This window comes from Triturus cristatus, chromosome 7 (assembly GCF_964204655.1).
Source record: "Triturus cristatus chromosome 7, aTriCri1.1, whole genome shotgun sequence".
Taxonomy (NCBI): Eukaryota; Metazoa; Chordata; class Amphibia; order Caudata; family Salamandridae; genus Triturus; species Triturus cristatus.
This window is the reverse complement of record NC_140590.1, coordinates 1158855071-1158874630: the sequence shown is the minus strand read 5'-3', so window position 1 is coordinate 1158874630 and position 19560 is coordinate 1158855071. Positions and strand designations below refer to the sequence as shown.

Genomic DNA, 19560 nt, shown 5'->3' with positions numbered 1-19560 from the left:
CATCTTGAGAGGGTAAAGCCTTCGGTGACGAAAGTTCCCATTCTGGGGAAGTGTCTAAACCACTTGCCTCCTGAAGGCCCTCAAACTCACCCTCTTCAATTTCGCCTCTACAGCCTCATCCTGCTGATATTCCTGTTCTTCTAACAGTCTCTAAGCCTCTCTTCTAGACCTCATCTTAGGAATAGGAACCGGCGTGGACGGTGCCACACGCGGCGGCAATAAAACTGGAGCCGGTGTCGAAGAATGAGCCTCCGGCATGGGCAATGGCGCTGCTTGAAGCCGAGAAGAAGAATGACCACCAGATGGAGATGGACACTGAGAGCATGGCGTCGAGAACCTTGGAGCCTGAAACTGCCAAGACCGTGCCGTCTGCATAGAGGGCACGAAAGGTGCCTGGGCTTAATGTTGTGGAACGCCCAAATTGTAAGCAAGCGGACCCATGGGGCCCGAAGGTGCACCGGTAGGGTAGGCTGCCCTGGCAAACATGCCATACATCGCATTAAGAAAATGTGAGGGATCCGATCCAGGCCCAGGGAAGGGCGGATAAGGAGCTGTATCCGTATCCAAGCGAGGCCGAGAAGGCGCCAGTGATGTCGGACCCAAGACAGGAGAGGTCGCAGGCACAGGGGAGGGCATCCAAGGCTCATGAGAATCCCTCGGTGCCGGTGAAGAGCCCGGCTCAGGAGTACCCTTCGGCATCGGTGAACGCGCCTGAGAACCTCTCGGCGTCGGAGAGCGTGTCGGAGTCGCTGGAGGTGAAGGAGAAGGCAATGGTGAGATGACATCTTTAGAGCGATGCCTCGGCACCGGAGAGGGCATTCTTGAAGCCCTACCTTTTGATGACCGACATCGAGAACCATGTCTTCTCTTTTTCTTGTGCTTCTTCGACTTCGAAGCATGCAAGGTCGATGACTTCGATCTCTCTTGACCCCTCTTCTCCTTCCTCGCTTTCGCCATGAACAGCTTGGCCTCACGCTCCTTTAAAGCTTTCAGGTTCATTTTCTGACAGCTGGTGCATCCATCGAAGTCGTGTTCCGATGAAAGGCACCACAAACAGTCTTCATGGAGGTCTGTGATTGACATGTGGCCCCACATTCTCTACCAGGTTTAAAACCCGACTTCTTCGATGCCATCGTACTACCACTCAAAAGGAAATAGCAGAAACAAAGTAACCTAACGAAGAAAATGGACAGTCCCAGAAAACCGTTATGAGTCGTTGGCGCAGGAAAAAGGGAACTGACGCCAGCACACTGACGAGGTCTATGTGTAGCTCCGATGATGTCAGACGGAGTCACGAGCGGAGCCGTGCCATTGTGACGTCCTCGCCGACGTGGGAGAGTTAGGGATAAAAGTATCCGCGGAATGCTGGCGCAGGGTAGAATTCAAAAGGTGAGGAATACACAGGCAGATGTATCCATTTTTCTGCGGCACTTTTTTTCCCATTTTTCCAAAAAACAAACAAAATGTAGCTGTATTTTGGCTAATTTCTGGGTCCCCTCCAAGGAAATCAACAAACCCTGGGTACCTTTAAAATCCCCATGATGTTGGAAGAAAAGGACGCAAATTTGGCGTGGATACCTTATGTGGTCAAAAAGGTACAGGGGCCTATGCGCTGACTACCCCAAATAGCAAAAAAAGGCTTAGCACAGGGGTAGAAGGCCAAGCAGCGAAGGGGTTAAGTTGTGTATTCCATCCACTAAATAGGTTCCGTATGATTGATATCAGAGCATAATATGAGCATTCTATCTAAAATAAAATGAGAAAAAATAAATTACAATGAAAGTAAAAAGAGTACTTTGTTAACAATATGGAAGACAAAATTATTATAAACCGACTAACAAGCTAGTAAAGTAGTAGCGTTATCGTTTGAGGTCACCTCCCCTCCAATAAAATATAGGAAATAACAAAAAACGCATGGTAAAGTATATAAAGAGACTCTCTGCAAGTTTGACAGAGAAGAATATGAATTGCACCAAACCTAGATATCAGCTACTACTCATTTATTAACAATTGAAGAAAATATATAAAGAGACTCTCTGCAGGTTTGACAATACAAACTGTTAAGCGCACCAAACCTAAATATCGTATATTACGAATTCAATAACAATTTAAAGAAAGGGGCATCATAGACCTAAAAGGCTGGATGTTACCTGTTACATGCCTAAAATACATGCATCAAATGTGGTTAGAGGTCATTACCCACAAAGTCCAATATAAGTAATAGTCACTCTTTAAATGTTACGCGCCTCAACAGATCTGCGACAGTAACTTGTAATATAAAAGGGCGTCGACAAACCATTAGAGTATAAGTCACATCAAAAGCCAACATCAGTTACCAGAGAACAAAGTAGCAAAATGAAGAGAGTATCCCCTGCGTCTCCATGGCATGGACCACCCGCACCATCTTGAGAGCCCCATATGCATCGTAGCAACGATCACATGTAAAACGTCAGCCTGAAAGTGCATGCGATCATAACACTAGGTAGTATTAACTAGAGGCAACTTACGGATCTGTAAGTTAGGATCTAACAAGTAAGATCGTGATATCATTCAAAAATGACAGGAAAGGAAAAAGGGGGGCAATGAGTGTATGAAAAATAAATTCAGCAACAAGTAATGTTAATGTTTGTACTGTTTGTAATTATAGCGAACATGCAGCGGTCATCTTGAAGTGGAGAGTGTCAATAATAATGGTGTATAGTATAGAGTGAATCATCAACAGTCCACACACAAATGTGGTATAATTGTAACCCTGCACAAATCGTGTTACTGCAGTAAAAGAGATAGATCAATGAAATAAAAGAAAAGGGAGTAAGGAGAAGATCCCAGAAAGAGTAAAATGGACTGGCAACTTGCACTAAAATGATTAGTTACTTACCTGTAATCCTAGTTCTCTTCCAGGGGTATCCTCATCAAAGTCATAAGCATTAGAATATTCCCGCCCATGCGCGGGACTCCGGAAACACTATATTATATGTGCCCCACATATATATATCCATATATATATATATATATATGGATATATATATATATATATATATATATATCAAAACAAGCAATTGCAGCCTACTAAACACCAGAGCTGAATCATGCCATAAGGATTCTCTACCATACATGAAAAACATGCATTAGAAACAGGAGAAAACAATAGCAAAACTTGTTTTAGAAACTGTTTTAATGCTCAGCACACAGTAGAAATCCTCATAAACCACTGAAAGCATAGGAAGCTCCCAGGCTGCATTGCAAACACCCAGTCTAAAAAGACTGAAAAGCTAACTTGTAGCTGCATAGCAATAAACTGACACCGTGCCTTTAAGGCACACCTGACCCCCAACTTCCCATCCTGCCTCAGGGATGACAGTTAGGTCAGTTGTTCTTTGCGGGGACTCAAAAAGCCATGGCACAAAGAGTTAACAACATCTACAAAAGAAAACTATCCTTTGCCCGGGGAGGCGGGAGGGTTGCTTATGACTTTGATGAGGATACCCCTGGAAGAGAACTAGGATTACAGGTAAGTAACTAATCCTTCTCTTCCAGGGGATCCTCATCAATAGTCATAAGCATTAGAATAGAATAGTGAGCCTCACCTCATCTCCCTGCGGGCAAAGGGAAAAAAGACAGAAAACCTGCTCAGTAGGCTTAGAAAGAAAAAACTAAGCTACCCAAATAGATTCCTCAAGGAGGCTTGGCCTACTTGAGCATCAGCCCTGGAATCAGATTCTAGGCAGTAGAGCCTCGTAAAGGTATGAACCGATTTCCAGGTCGCAGCCTTGCAAATCTCTGACATCGGGACGTCATGCAAGAAGGCAACAGTGGCCGCTTTCCCTCTAGTGGAATGTGCCTTAGGCGGCACCGGTAAGGGCCTTTTCGCCAGTTGGTAAGCTAAGGTAATGCAGGACACAATCCATCTGGAGATGGATCTCTTAGCGGCTGGGAAGCCTGTCCTCATGGCGCCATAATTGACAAAGAACTGATCTGTCTTCTTGATGCCCTTGGTACTTTCTAAGTAGAACTTAAGTACCCTCTTGAGGTCCAAGGAATGAAGCGACCGCTCAGCTGGGGTCGCTGGATTCGGAAAAAAAGAAGGAAGGGAAATGGACTGATTAATATGAAAATCAGACACTACCTTAGGGAGAAAAGATGGATGTGCCCTTAAGACCACTTTGTTATGGTGAAAAACAGTGTAAGGCTCCTTAGTACAGAGAGCCTGGATCTCGCTTACTCTGCGTGCCGATGTAATGGCTACCAGAAAAGCGGCCTTCCAAGACAAATGTTGCAAGGAAGCTCTATGGATTGGCTCAAAGGGCAGGCCCATCAATTTTGATAACACCAAGGTCAACTCCCACGGAGGAGAAGGGTTTCGAACAGGGGGATACACCTTCTTCAACCCCTGTAAGAAGTCCTTGACCACCTGCATTTGGAAAAAGGAGGGCTGACTAGGAGATCTCCTGTACGCTGTAATGGCAGATAAATGGACGCTGATAGAAGCATACTTTAACCCTGCTCTTGCTAAGTACAGAAGGTAAGGAAGAATGACATCCTCCTGCCCCTTCGTAGGATCAAGGTGATGCTCTCTACACCAAAGAAAAAACATCTTCCACTTGAACGCATACGACAATCTCGTGGCGGGCCTTTTTGCTTCCTTCAAAATATGCATACAATCAGGAGGCAGATTCAAATGTCCGTACTGCAGGACCTCAGGAGCCATGCTGCCAAGTTCAGTGAGGGAAGGTTGGGATGCAGAATCCTCCTGCCCATCTTGGTCAGCAGGTCCGACCTGCAAGGCAGTCTCCTGTGTGGAAGTACCGACAGATGAAGAAGGTCCGGGTACCACCACTGCCGTGGCCAGTCTGGAGCAATCAGAAGCATTGTCATGCTGGATCTGAGAAGCTTGGACACCACCTTGGGGATCAGGAGCAGAGGAGGAAAGGAGTAAGCATATGTCCCTGACCAGTCCATCAAAAGCGCATTCCCCCTTGTCCCTGGACGGTGGAATCTGGCCGCGAAGGCGTGGCATTTTGTGTTTTTGTCGTCTGAGAAGAGATCTATCTCCGGACGACCCCAACGATGGAAAAGGTCCGCCACCACCTCGTCGTGCAGCACCCAGTCTGGCTGATCTTCGAAGTGCCTGCTGAGTGCGTCTGCCTTGATATTGAGCTCTCCTGGAAGGTGCACTGCCACTACCGAGAGGTTCCGGGCGAGAAGCCAGTGCCATATCGCCTGAGACTCCAGGGAGAGAGGACGTGATCGAGTAACCGCCCTGTTTGTTCAGGTAGAACATGGTCGTTGTGTTGTCGGTCTGGACCAGGACCGAATCGGACTCGATTGCCGGTAGGAAAGCTTTCAGAGCAAGGTGGACTGCTCGGAGCTCCAGCATATTGATGTGGTAGGTCTGTTCTTTCGCCGACCACCGCCCTTGTATCTGAAGGCACCCCATGTGTGCCCCCCAGCCTTGTAGAGACGCGTCTGTCACCACCGATTGCAGTGGAAGTGGCTGGTGAAAAGGGACTCCCACCATCAGATTCCACTGCTGAGTCCACCATGTGAGGGAGGATCTCGCCACCTGGGAGAGACATATCCGATCTTCCCAGCGACCTGTTGACTGATCCCACTGGTCCTCCAGACTTTGTTGCAAAGGCCAGATCCGCACCCGTGCGTTGGGGATAAGAAAGATGCAGGACGCCATGGATCCCAGCAGGGATGCCACCTGTCGGACTGACGGTTTCTGTACCTGGAGCAGGAGTCCGCACTTCAGTTTCATTGAGGACAGTCTCTCCTCCGAAGGATACGCTCTTCCCACGTTTGTGTCCAGAACGGAGCCAAGGTAGTGAATGGTTTGGGTGGGCTGCTGCACTGACTTCTCCATGTTGACATGAAGGCCGAGATCGTGCAAATGTTGCAGGCAGATCTGGAAGTCTTGCCTCACCCGCTGCTGGGATGGACCTTTCAGCAGCCAGTCGTCTAAGTATGGGTAGATGAAGAGACCTTTTCTGTGCAGACAGGCTGCCACCACTGCCATGCATTTGGTGAAGACTCGCGGAGCCGACTTGAGTCCAAAGGGCAGGACCTTGTATTGGTAATGCTGGCGGCCCACCACAAACCGCAGGTACTTGCGATGATGCTTTGCAATGGAAATGTGGAAGTACGCATCTTGGAGGTCCACCGAACACATCCAATGCCCTACTTGTAGATGTGGACATATTTGATGACGTGCCAACATGCGAAACTTCTCCTTGACGATGACCTTGTTCAGAAGACGAAGGTCCAGGATCGGCCGAAATTTGTGCTCCTGACCTTTTTTGGGGACCAGAAAGTACCGTGAGTACACTCCTGTTGGACCTGTCAGCCCTAGGGTGGTCTCCCCATTTATTTTTGATCGTGCCTCATTTTTTCCACCCTCATTTTGATGTTGGACTTAGGTCTCCGGGCGCCTTTTCATTGCCAATCAGTGTTACGGTGCAGGTGCTCCCTTCTCCCAAGATGGCTGCCACAGTCCCCTGCTACTGCAGAGTGGTCTTTCATAGTAGCACCCTAGCTGCCAGGAGCTGGCTGGAACCCCACAACAATGTTGCGACACCAGCCCGCCTTTTTTGTCCCATAGGTAGAATGGGGAAGCTCCTGGAATGTGCTGGAATCTTCTAGAAGGGAGGTGTGGTTTTACTTTTGCCGCCTTGGCTAGAGGTCACCTGACCTAGGGCTACATAAGTGAGGGAGGGAACTTTTTCTAGTTAGTTGGCCAGTGGGGTACAGCAGAGCGGGAGAATCCACGCAGGAGTGTAGGCGGTAGGGCCTAGCCAGGGACTTATGCCTCTGAGAGTGACAGGATTTAGGTGCTGCCTCTTAAGTGAGTGAGGGATCCTGTGAAACCCACTGATCTTGCCCAGCAGTAGGAGGACCCAGGGAACCTCTGCCCAGCCTGACTAGGAAGGACCTAGTCGCCAACTCACTCCCTACCCCCCTGTAACAGAACCCCTTAAGGGCGCCAGATACATCTGCGCCATCAAGACTTTCTAGAGCAACTGATTGCAGGAACTGAATGCTGAGACTGCGTGTCCAGACTGAACCTTGAAACTACCTGCCTAACCGATTGTGGTATCGCTGAGGATCAACCAGGTCTTAGCGCTGTGACCCCTGCGCTCCCTGACCTGGCCTGGGATCCCCGGCAGCGTGCTCTGTTGAGCGCGGAGCTCCCCAGCTTAATTTGAGCCCCCCCCTGTGGCGTGGAGGCTGAAGCGCGCTCACCGCTGCGGCCCGGAGGCCAGAAGAGTGCCCCTCATCGTCGCGAAGCCCGAGGAGAAGCCCAGGGCCCCGTCGCTGCCGTCGCAGCTGTGGTGAAGGTGCGTGAGGCCGTGGCCGGCCCCCGTCGCAACAGGATCGCCTGCGGACTTCGGAGCCGGTGTGGACGCCTCCCGACGTCGAGCAAGGTAAGCCCGGAGGCTTGAGACTGACCCCGGTGCGCCCCCTACAGGCTGGGAGCCACACCGCACCCTGAGCCCGGAGTGCGAGAGGCTTGCTCCGTACAACTCGTTGTGCTCCGTGAACTGCTCCGTTCTGAAGTATTCACTGCTACTGATTACGAGTAGCGCTCTGTTCTAAATGCTCCGTTCTGAAGTATTCATTGCTATTGATTACGAGTAGCGCTCTGTTCTAAATGCTCCGTTCTGAAGTATTAATTGCTCTTGATTACAAGCGCTCTGTTTTAAATGCTCCGTTCTGAAGTGTTCATTGCTATTGATTACGAGTAGCGCTCTGTTCTGAATGCTCCATTCTGAGGTATTCATTGCTAGTGATTACGAGTAGTACTGTGTTCGTCAGATTTGTCCCAAGGTGTACAAGGCCCGCTTAGCGCATAGAGCGCGGTGATCGCCACTGAGGCGCTACAGGTAACCAAGGTAGCGGTAGGCCCGCAAGGTCTGCCCTGGGTCCCTGCACGCCCCCAGGAGTGGCGCTGCGCTCCCCAAACCCTACCACGGGGAGTGAGAAACACGAGGGTGGCCTAGAGCCTTCAGATATCATACTGGTGAATATCATACTGGTGAATATCATACTGGTGAATATCATGCTGGTGAATATGGTGCTGGCGAACCCAATGCTAATATAAGTGAAGCTTGCCATTGTCATCTCATTACCTGCATTTTTATCTCATTACCTGCATTTTCATCTCATTACCTGCATTTTTATCTCATTAACTGCATTTATATCTCATGAAGTGCATTTATATCTTGTGAATTGCATTGTTATCTCATGAACTGCATTTATCTCGAACTGCTTGGATAAACTTGAGTTATTTGCATAAATCTCTACAGTGTGGTGTCCCTTATTGTGTGCGTTCCTTGCTTCAGAGGATGCGTGTGTTGTATGGTCTCTTTACACACAAGCCTTTGGGTGCCCAGCCGCTCGTGTCACGTTACCCCCTTAGGGCCTGGAGACCCCAGGTCTTACAACTCCCTTTCCAATTTGAGAAGGTGGAACCTTTTCGATAGCCTGCTTTTGAAGAAGGGCCCTCACCTCCTTCCGAAGCAGCTGCAACTGGTGAGGACGGGACTGTTTTGGTGGTATGTCCTTTGGAAGCGCACGGAAACGAAGCGCATATCCATTGCGCAGTATATTCAGCACCCAGCGATCTTTTGTGATGCTGTCCCACTCTGCCAGATGTTGTGAAGCACTTCCTCCCACTGGAGTGGGCAACGGCAGCGGAGGAAGCCACTGCTCATGCCTTCCCTCCTCTCGCCGTGGTAGAGGACTGCTGTTGGTGTCCCCCTCTACCTCTGTTGGACTTTCCTCCTCGATATTGCGACTTTCCTTGGGCCTTATTCTGGGACCACTGAGGGGTTTGAATCCTCTGTTGAGGCCCCTTGCGCTGGTTGGGTCTGTAGCGGTGTCTGAACTCTTTCTTTTTCTCCAACCCAACCGCCTTCAGGGTGTCCAACTCGGTCTTCATGCGACCTATCTCTTCGTCCGCATGCGTGCCGAAGAGTGAAGAGCCAGAGAATGGAAGGTTCAAGATTCTTTGCTGCGCATCAGGTTTCAGTCCTGTTAGTCGCAACCAGGACGATCTCCTGGAGCATACTCCATGCGCGTAAGAATGCGCTGCTAGCACCGCTCCATCCGCCGCAGTGCTAATCGACTGATTCGCCACCAGGGATCCCTCAGTGACTATTTCCTCGAAATCCTTCTGGTCTTCCTTTGGGAGCTTGGATCTGAACCGCTCCAATGAGTCCCAGAGAGCTCTGTCGTACCGGCCGCGCAGCGCAGCCGCGCTGGAGACCTTAAGGGAGGCAGCCGCCGACGTGCAGGCTTTGCGACCCAACGAGTCCTGAGCTCTGCTCTCTTTATCTGGTGGGACAGAAGAAGAGGACGATACAGCGTGAGTCTTCCTTGCCGCTGCTACTATGACCGAGTCTGCAGGAGGGTCCATCTTAACAAAGACCGGGTCAGAGGTAGCCGGCTTATATTTCTTAAGGATGCAAGCCGGCACCGCCTTGATGGTTGCCGGGATTAAGAAGGTGTCCATGACAGGTTCCAGGATCCCAGGAACCAATGGGAGCAGCGGCCGAGACGCAGTCTTCTGATGCAAAGTCTCGAAAATCACCGACGTTGTGACTTGCGGGACTGACATCTCAATGTTGAGCTTCTGAGCCCCCCTCTGCAGAACCTCATGGTAGGTGTTGATATCGTCTATGGGAGAGACCCTAGACACTGGGCTGTCCGATAGCGTGGGGGAGTAATCCCTCTTTGAGGATCGGGTGGAGGAAGTCGAGGAAGTAGATGGTGTTCTTCTACCTCGTCGATGATCACGGGCCCGTGATCTGACTGCACGATCTTCTCGCCTGGGGGAGCGCGATCTATGGCGCTGTGTCTCAGGTGACCTCTCGCGTGCTTGCCTGGGAGGGCTCACTCTGTCCACTTCGTCCACCAATCTTTGAAGCGGGGATCTATGCGCCAGACTGGCATACTCTTGCATCCTTTTTGTAGCCCCTGAGTCCTGCCAGTGACGTACGGGCAGAAGCCATCTGGGCGACAGTGGAACCGCAGCAGTGGTCTCGCGTTGTCTTGAAGGAGACCTGCGGACATGGCTAGCCACTTCCCTCCGTGTAGCCGACCTTAGAGAAGCTCTGGATGAGTGAGAGGACGAATGGCGCGAAGCTGACTCCGTCACTAGGACCGCCGATCCATCCCCAGACCTCATCGAGGCCTGTTTCGACGTTGAGCGTGCTCTGGACGTCGATCTGTGCTTCTGTTTTCGTGCTTGGAGGGCCTCCCGTGTGCTCAACGTCGAACGCCGTATCGACGGCGACCTGTGCCGAGAAGAATGATGCCTCGACGTCGAACGGCGATGTGAAGCAGACGATGGAGGGACTCTCTCACTCGACGCCGAACGTTGTCTAGACGACGGCGGAGCTGCGTCCAATCTCGACGTCGACGGTCCGCGCGACGATGGCTGAGGGGTATTTGTCGCCCACGAAGCCGAACGCCGTCGAGACGACGACGGAGACCTCATCCTCGACGCCGATCGTCGCCTGGTTGACGACGGCGGAGGAGTCTTCGCTCTCGACGTCGATCGCTGGTGGAACTGCGACAACGGAAGTGAGCCTGCCCTCAACGACGGAGGGGTGACACTCCTTGATGCCGATTGACGTCGAGTCGCCGTCGGCGGAGGGTCTCTGCTCCTCGACGCCGATCGTCGCCGGGTTGACGACGGCGGAGGGTCTCTGCTCCTCGACGTCGATCGTCACCGGGTTGACGACGACGGAGGAGTCTTGTCTCTCGACGCCGATCTTCGCCGGGTTGACGACGGCGGAGGGGTCTTGTCTCTCGACACCGATCGCCGCCTGGATGACGACGGCGGACGAGTCTTCGACGTCGACGACGTACCTTTTCTCGACGGCGAGCCCGCCGTCGAAGGTCTTTTCTTGGAAATATGACCCACCTGAAGATCTTTTGTCAGCGCCGAGCCCGACGCTGATGCAGAAGGACGCGAGGACTTGCTTCTAGAAGGCGTTCTAGACCTCTTGGAGCCCTTCTTCACTGGAGATCTTCCCCTAGATGGTTTACCTGCCAGGCCATACAGGCGAATCCTTTCCCTGTCCTTCAAAGTTCTTCTGGACAGGTTCTGGCAGTGAGGGCAGGTCGTAGGATCATGGTCCTCCGGTAGACAAAGGATACAGACCCTATGAGAATCAGTCTTGGCCTTCTTTTTGCCACAAGAAGGGCAAGGGTCAAAAAGAGATGGCATTTTAAGATACTAAAAAATGCCCAAACCTGTCAAAAAAGACAGCCTCTTACTTTAACTGATGTAAAATGTCGAAGTAAGGAATAAAATTTGTGAAAAGTGAAAATATTTTCTGACAAAAATCAGAAAAGAGTGGAGCTGTGTTGCCAGGATCCTTCCTGAAGGAGCCGGAAAGAACAACTAACCTAACTGTCACCCCTGAGGCTGATGGGAAGTTGGGGGTCAGGTGTGCCTTAAAGGCACGGTGGCAGTTTATTGCTATGCAGCTACAAGTTAGCTTTTCAGTCTTTTTAGACTGGGTGTTTGCAATGCAGCCTGGGAGCTTCCTATGCTTTCAGTGGTTTATGAGGATTTCTACTGTGTGCTGAGCATTAAAACAGTTTCTAAAACAAGTTTTGCTATTGTTTTCTCCTGTTTCTAATGCATGTTTTTCATGTATGGTAGAGAATCCTTATGGCATGATTCAGCTCTGGTGTTTAGTAGGCTGCAATTGCTTGTTTTTATATATATATATAAATATATATATGGATATATATGTGGGGCACATATAATATAGTGTTTCCGGGGTCCCGCGCATGGGCGGGAATATTCTAATGCTTATGACTTTGATGAGGATCCCCTGGAAGAGAACATATCTATACACCTTGCAATATACTTCAAAAAAGAAATTAAAAAGAATCTGTATATATCTAAACTGAACCATTCACGTAGGTGATGTATTACATAATCATCGAAGGTTCACATGATCCATATCGATCGTACATGTTAGAATTATTGTGTGTCTCTTTACTAACCATTGACATAAGTAGTGTAGCACATATTTATATCAGAAGGTCTACATGAACTGTATAGATCATACATGTTAAAGATATTATAAAGTGTCCTGGGTATAATGCACAGTCAGTCCGGGTAGTCAAGTCAGACAATCTATATGCATAGTCATAAATAACTCATTACAGAAAGTACCAGGTCAAGCCCTGTATTAGTTCTAAAGGCAGTAATCCCCAAGAGGGAACCAGGATACGAAATCTCAATATTAATACCAAGCTCCACAGACACTTAGTTCCCAAGGAAGTATTGCATTTCATTATCGATATTAGTACCGAGCTCCACAGCTCGAAGTTTCCTTATCAAGGTAGCCTCCTTTGTCTTAGTTGGAGGTCTCTGTTGCCGCCCCGTACATAATTTATTACATGGACAATCCCATGAAATCGAAATTTGTGGGTTTGTGCCTCAAGGACACTATCAAGGGTATACAATACAATCGGATATTACAAGTCAATATTTTTCAGTGTCCTAAAATGTTCGGCAATGCGTTTCTGCAAAGGCCTGATGGTGCTCCCAACATAAATTTTTTGACATGTATGTGAGAAGTTGGCCTGATATATGATGTCACTAGTTCTAGTGTACACCTTGTATCAGTCCAAACAGCCCTTATGGTGATTGGTTGTAAAGTCAACCTTATAGACCAGCTATCCTAGTGGTAGCATGAACAAGAGTAGTCTTAGGCTAAACTCTGTATGGCATGTGAAGCCAGCTGTTATACCATTTGCAACCCCTTGAATACCAAATGAAAGGACACCACAACAGATATATTATATAAATAGAATGTATTTATTCTAGTCAAAATACCCTCAGCACTCTTTATGAGATTTGAGGTAAGTACAACACAGTCTTATTTAAGCATACATAAGTCACACAGGTAAGTAATACAGTTAGGCCCTAGGAGCCACGCAAACCATATACTAAGTAATTGGTATAAGAACCACTGTCACGAACACAGGTTAGGCCTAGGCCTAGGGAATCGCTGGGGCTACACTATCCTATCAGTTGCTAGGCAGTGGGAGGCCCACGGGATTCAGGTGCAGAGTGGAAACACTCACGCGTAATGCGTTAAAGTCGATAGAAATAGTAATATTTAGAATTAAAGAGTTTTAGGACACTTAGGAAGGAACTAGGAGTTGGAGACTTGGAAACTAGACACTAGGATAGTCAATACCCTTGTGAGCACCAGAGTACTCAAGTTACCTAGCCCACGGGCTGCGGGTGCATAGGTGTGAACTTGCGTCGGGTTTCGTTGTCGACTCCTATGGGTGCCTGAAGAAAAGATGCTGACAGGCAGTCAGTGAAGAGTGTCCGGTGGATTCCAAGGATGGAATCAAGAAGGAGGATACCTGCAAGCATAGGGGTCAGAGTCTAGGTCACCAGCCAGGAGCCGGGAAGGAGCCAGGAAGGAACCAGGCGATGTCGTGAAGATGCAGGTGAAGAGGTGAAGCTTGTCGCAGCAGCCACGGGTACCAGCAGACGTCGAGGACGACCAGAACCAGGAGGCGAGCTGTACCACGAGGGCTCTTGCTGTCGGCGGCGTCGATGTCGAGTTGGAACACAACAAGCCTTGGCAAGGGCAACCCATGCAGAAAGAAGGATTCGCTTCTGTTGCAGACCAGGAAGGCCTGAGGTGCTTTTCTTTCACAGGGAAGCAAGGGCCAGTCTGGAGGAGCCAAACCAGCGGTGGAAAGTCAAGGGTTCATCGTCGCAGAGGTTACTAGCCAACGGGCAAGCAACCGGACAGACGCGTCGAGCAGGAAAATGCAGAAGGGCCCCACGCAGAACTCGTGGAGTGTGGAGGGCTGATCTTCGGTGCAGATGGTGCTCAGGGTTGGGGCTTCTCAATCCCCAGAGCACAACTTCGAGGATGCCTCAGAAGCTGCGCTGGAAGCAAGTAGCCAATTTTCCCAGGTAGCCGGTCCCACGTCTCTCGTCGCCTCCATGGATCTCAGCTTTGCTGTGGATTAGGATCAGGGTCGGAGAAGTCTGGAAGTCAAGGCGCTGGTCAGGCTCTGCAGTCGGTTCCTCGTAGAACTTTGAGCAAAGCAAACGGCAGGCCACTTGATGGTGCCTGTTTGCACAGGGTGGCCACTCCTTGGCCACAAGGGAGATTCTTCAGTCTTCTTCCGTAGTCGAATGTCGAAGGTCCAGAGTTTCTGTTCAAGTTTCAGTTATCAGGATAATCCAAAATCCTAGGGACTCAGCTCCCACTCTTATACTAATCTGGGGGGCTGCGTTACCTGCTAGGTCCGTCCTATGGGTGGGACCAGGGAGGGGGGTGGTTACACCCCCTTCCCTTTGTCCAGTTTCGTGCCAGGACTGGGGCTGGAGTGCCCCAGCACCGGTTTGAACCGGACTATGCATGGGACACCTTGTGTGCCCCAGGCAGTGTCTCATTTCATTCATCCCCCCCTGCCCCAATACACTAAGTCCTCTCTAGGGTGGTGCTAGCACCTCCCAAGGCAGGAAACCTATTGTCTAAGCCTCCCTCGCTGGAAGGACTCCCAGCAGCAGGAGGTCAGACTTGTGTCTGTGGCAGCAGCATCCATTTTGTGATGCTGGGGCTCTGGTTAACTTTAACCGGGTAGTAGGTCTTCAACATGTCTTCTCCCTCTAGAAGGGAGGAATACTATCCTCATCGCCAGAAATGGTGTGGGGGTAGTATTCCAAAGTGTTAGACACCTTACACAACATGTTTTGATAAAGCCAAACCATAGTTACCATAACCGCGAGGATTATAAGGCACTTTAAGAGTATACTGTAGGCGATATCATAGAACAGCTATAAGGACATGGTTCCGAAAGCTGCAGACAGGCTCAGCTCATGCTAGAGCACCATCTCACATGTTACCAAGCACTCTGTCTTCAGGATTGTTAAGGCCTGCCATAGGAGTGACTGATAGGTTACCCATGTGTCTATATATAAGGTAGGTATAGGAATAGTACACCTAAGCAAGGGGTGGTTACACGACCTTGCCCCAGCTGAGTGATCAGCCAGTTGTGTCATAATGGAAGGCCAGCCAGGGGTGGCATAATACATGCTGCAGCCCCTGGTAGGCCTAGGGTACACCTATGCCCTGGGTACCTAAGGTACACTGTACAGGGCCCTAGAAGGTGTTCCTTACCAATTGGGTTATGTACCTAAAGTACATAGTATGAATTTAGAGAGAGAACAGCTGGGCTGTGGGTCTGATTAGCAGGCCCACAGCCACATCTAAGTTGAAAACCAGTGAAGCAAAAGCAAAAAGTGGGGGTGAACATAGAAAGCAAACCCTACTCTCATACAATGTACATATGATTACAGGTGGGCAGAGTTGGCAGAGTGCGACTTCGTGGAATTCCATGGTGTTGGCTAAAAACTCAGTGGAATTCCGCTCCACTTTGCCCCCTGCTGCCACCAACCCAGGGGCCACCGCAGCCTTACCTGGTCACGCCGGTGTTTCCATGCCCTGCCCAGGCTGTCCTCCTGGCTGTCTCCTCTCTCTACTCTAGGCTCGTCCGACTCTACAGGCAAAACAAAACTCCTATGCTCTACGTCACTCTTGGGAGGACTGGGAGGGTCTCCCTGATAGCATTAGGAGATCTTTGTGTATCTTGGGGAGAGTATATAGGCAAGGAAACCGTGGACGGTCAATAACAAGTTAGAGGTACTCCTCATTACTAAGCAAGCCCAAGTCACACCAGTGTTTACGTTCTTTGTTAATCATCAATGTCATTGCAGGTATAGGATTTCTATCGTCTTTTGTAGTAGATATTGTTGTTAAGCTGTGAAAGCACTTCATTATCGTAATCAGTCTTGTTCATCAGAACAATATTTACCCCTTTATCAGCTTCCATTATTATTAAATCATTGTTAGTCTGTAAGATTTTTAAGGCGTGCCTTTCTTGTGTCGTCAAATTATCATGAAAAAGGGTCTGGTTCCTTTGCCTGTCTGTATCTATCATTTTGTCAATGTTATGCATTATCGCCCTATGCAAAATATCTATGTTGTTACCAGGGCCGGACTGGGAACCGAAACCGGCCCTGGCAAACTGCTCGGCCACCCTCCCTGGGGTGAGGGAGGTTGCAGCCAAACAGTTTGCAAGGGCCCGTTTCGGCCGATTTTCCAGACCCCTGGTGCCAAAAATGGCCCCCAGGGGCCCAAAACCGGCCCCCACCCTAGCGGCCCACCGGGGAAACGCCCGGTGCCCGCTACGGCCAGTCCAGCCCTGGTTGTTACCTGTTGTTAACTGTGTAGTCCATTTAGATTTGTTCTAAAGTCCACTGTCTTTACTCAAGTCTGTATTAAGTTCAAGATCTTGTAAGAGTTTGTTATTCGTCATGGGGTCATCCTCACTAACAGTCAGTTATGATAAAAGTGTTTCTGTATCATAAACATCTTGTATTGTTAGATTGCTCATTTCTGTTGTTATATTCAATGGAGTAACTTCCTTGGGGTTTGCAGAAAATAACGTTTTTTAAATTGAGTGATCTAACAAATTTATGCAAATCAAACCTTGTCATATACCAACCACGTCTAGTTACAGGACAAAAACCCAAATCGCGTCTCAAAAGGGAATTCATATCTGGGGTTAGAGAAATATTACAGAGATTAACAACATTGATTTCTTGGCCTACGTTTTCAGAAAATCCTATAGTCATTGCTTCTTCCATGAGCGTGTCTGCATACCCGTTCTTTCTTTTGCGAGACCCCAGTCCTGGTATACCTCTTCTAGTTTTGTGTATCTAAAACCCAGCGTCTTGTAACCGTATCTCGATTTCCCATCCTTATATATCTCACTTCCTTTAGAAAACTATTTTCTACAGCTTGGCTAGAAGTACCCTCTCCTGGATCTTCGCTTTCACTGCTAGATAGATTGTTGGAGGATGTGGAAACTTCACTGACGACCGAGGAGCCCCCATTCCCGTCTGAGCCTAAGTCTTTCTTTTCTTCTCATTTATTTTAGATAGAATACTGATATTATGCTCTGATATCAATCATATGGAACCTATTAAGCAGATGGAACACACTCCTTAAGCTAATTGAGACTTTTTTCAGGATTTTATTTTACACGCATATTTATAATTCTTTCACATTAATTTTCTCGTTTCACTCTAATTTTCTTCTTATCACTCTCAGCTTCACATATAGGATTTAGGTTTACTTATCTTCTCTAGCTACATCTCATAGTTTCTCTATAATATTTCTTAAACTACATTCTTTACTTTGATCCCTCCACCGTGTCAGGTTTTTGCAAATAGCATATTATCGAGTATTTGTAATTTTACCAATATTATTCTGTCCCTTGGTTTTGTGAACTATTGTGACAATCTTACTGACATTGTCAATTTCTGTGAATTGTGCATAATGAATGTTAAACTTACCATTTCTTAGTGACTTTGAAAATCACCATTTCTCACCGACTTTGATAATCACAGCAATTTGTGCATAATGAATGTTGAACATACCAATTTTCTTTCCCTTACAATTTTTCTGAGCCAGAATCATATTTCTTATCCCTTCTTTCTGTGTGGCACCATGGTGGGTGACGGTTTCTTTAGAGTTATGATGATCCTTCTGATATTATATATATTTGTTTTTAAATTACAGCTCTGAAGAAGTCGAGGTAAGAATTACCGATCGACAAAACATGTGTTGGCTCTATTGAATCAAAACTGCTTAACTAATATATGCCGACTGCATGAATTGCATTGAACTTTGGTTGTATGAAAACAATTATGGATCTCATGTGACCCGAACTGATGTTTCTGGCTTAAAAGTGGACAACGATAACGTTTCTATTCACAACATAATTGACTTTTAGACTACACAAGTGTGCTCGGATTGGATTCTTGTTGTGTGTTCTAGAGGGTGTTGGAAGCTGATTGGCTGGGTTCCAACATTAGGTCCTTTTTTAAAAAGGACATAGATAGGCTACTAGCGACACGGCTTAAGGCAATAATAGCCAAAGAAGCTTTTAAAGAACTGCTTGAATATTTTACCATGCTACTCCAACAATGGGGAATGATTCAGGCATGTGAATCTATGAACGATACCCCAATACTGGATAATAGTATATCTTTATCCCTCTGAAGTCCAAAGCTGTCCCTACCGTTACACAGACTGAAGTAGGAATAGTAGATTTGATCCCTTCGAAGTTCAACACTTTTTCTGCTGTTGCACCGACTGGAGTGGGAATAGTAAATTTAACCCAATCAGAGTCCAACACTTTCCCTAAAATAGTACAGACTGGAGTTGAAATAGCAAATCTTAGGCCTCTGAAGTCCAGTGTTTACCCACTGTCCTATAGAGTAGGGGTGGGCGGAATTTACGAAATTCACTTTTGCAAATTATCGCGACAATGTTAAAAATCTCCGCAAACACGCGGAAATATCGCGAAGATGCAGAAGTTTTTTTCCCGCCCGTACACGGTATTTTTTAATTTATTGTCTAAATGATATATTTTTGATTTGGAATTGTTGATATTTTTTATAGTTTTATTGTGAATGCAATATGTTATGTATATATATATATATATATATATATAGTTAAGAACACACAAATACATATATACATGGATTTATTTGTTTTTGTGTGTTTATATAATTATATATTTATATATATTATTATTAGTGAAATTTATTTAACTTGCAGCATCATAATAAATGTATATATTTATTTTACTACTTTAAACTCTTACATAAAATGTTTTTATCTTCTGTATTTTGTGATGGTTTTAGTGCCAACGATATGTTTCTCCTGATATTTTTGTACTCAACAATATAAGTATAGAGACACGATATTTTGGTAATCCGTATTTTGACAAGATATTTGTGTAAAACGATATTGATTACCTCGATATTGTGTCAATGATCCCTCAGAGTGGAAGACAGTTATAAGCGGTTAAGGACACCCTAGTTACTTCCTTTCTTTATCTTCAAATAACCATTACCTAATATTTGCCGTTTATTTAACATATTTGTCGTTTATTTAACATATTTGTCATGCTATATTGCTTAGTCCAGAAAACCGCAGCCCAGGTGCAGCTGATGACCAGGGGGCAGCATATAAAGGTCAGGAGGGTCACATGTGTGTGTGGGTGCACTTGGGTGGGTGTGTCTTTGTGTGTATGTAGGTATTTCTTATTTGGTTTTAGAAAACATGAAGCTGCCAAGAACTCTAAAGCTTTCTCTAAACCAGACCTAAAAATGTTAGGGATAATGATGCCTCCTACATCGTTCGTGATTTACATAATTTTCAACATTGAAAATATATGTTTGCAGTGTGTTCCGGGGTACCTCTGGGCAGATATGTTTTGTTGACTAATGGAGTCATGAGAAGAACATTTATTTGCACCAGAGATTCCAACAAAATAGCCTAGGAGTGGAACAAATGTCAGGACAGTTGCCTGTCTAAACACATCCCTCCCTTAAGGTAAACAACTTGCAAATAAGAAGAGAACACATAAAGAGCTTATAACACGTGCACCGTGTGTAGGCCAGGGAAGGTTCTATTTGTG

At 47.3% G+C, this 19560-nt stretch overlaps 1 protein-coding gene across 1 annotated transcript in view; it reads right to left on the bottom strand.

Moving 5' to 3' along the window:
* Positions 1 to 19560, bottom strand: part of LOC146811315 (uncharacterized) — a 1339659-nt gene that overhangs the window by 1014674 nt on the left and 305425 nt on the right. The gene's annotated exons all lie outside the window — the stretch shown is intronic.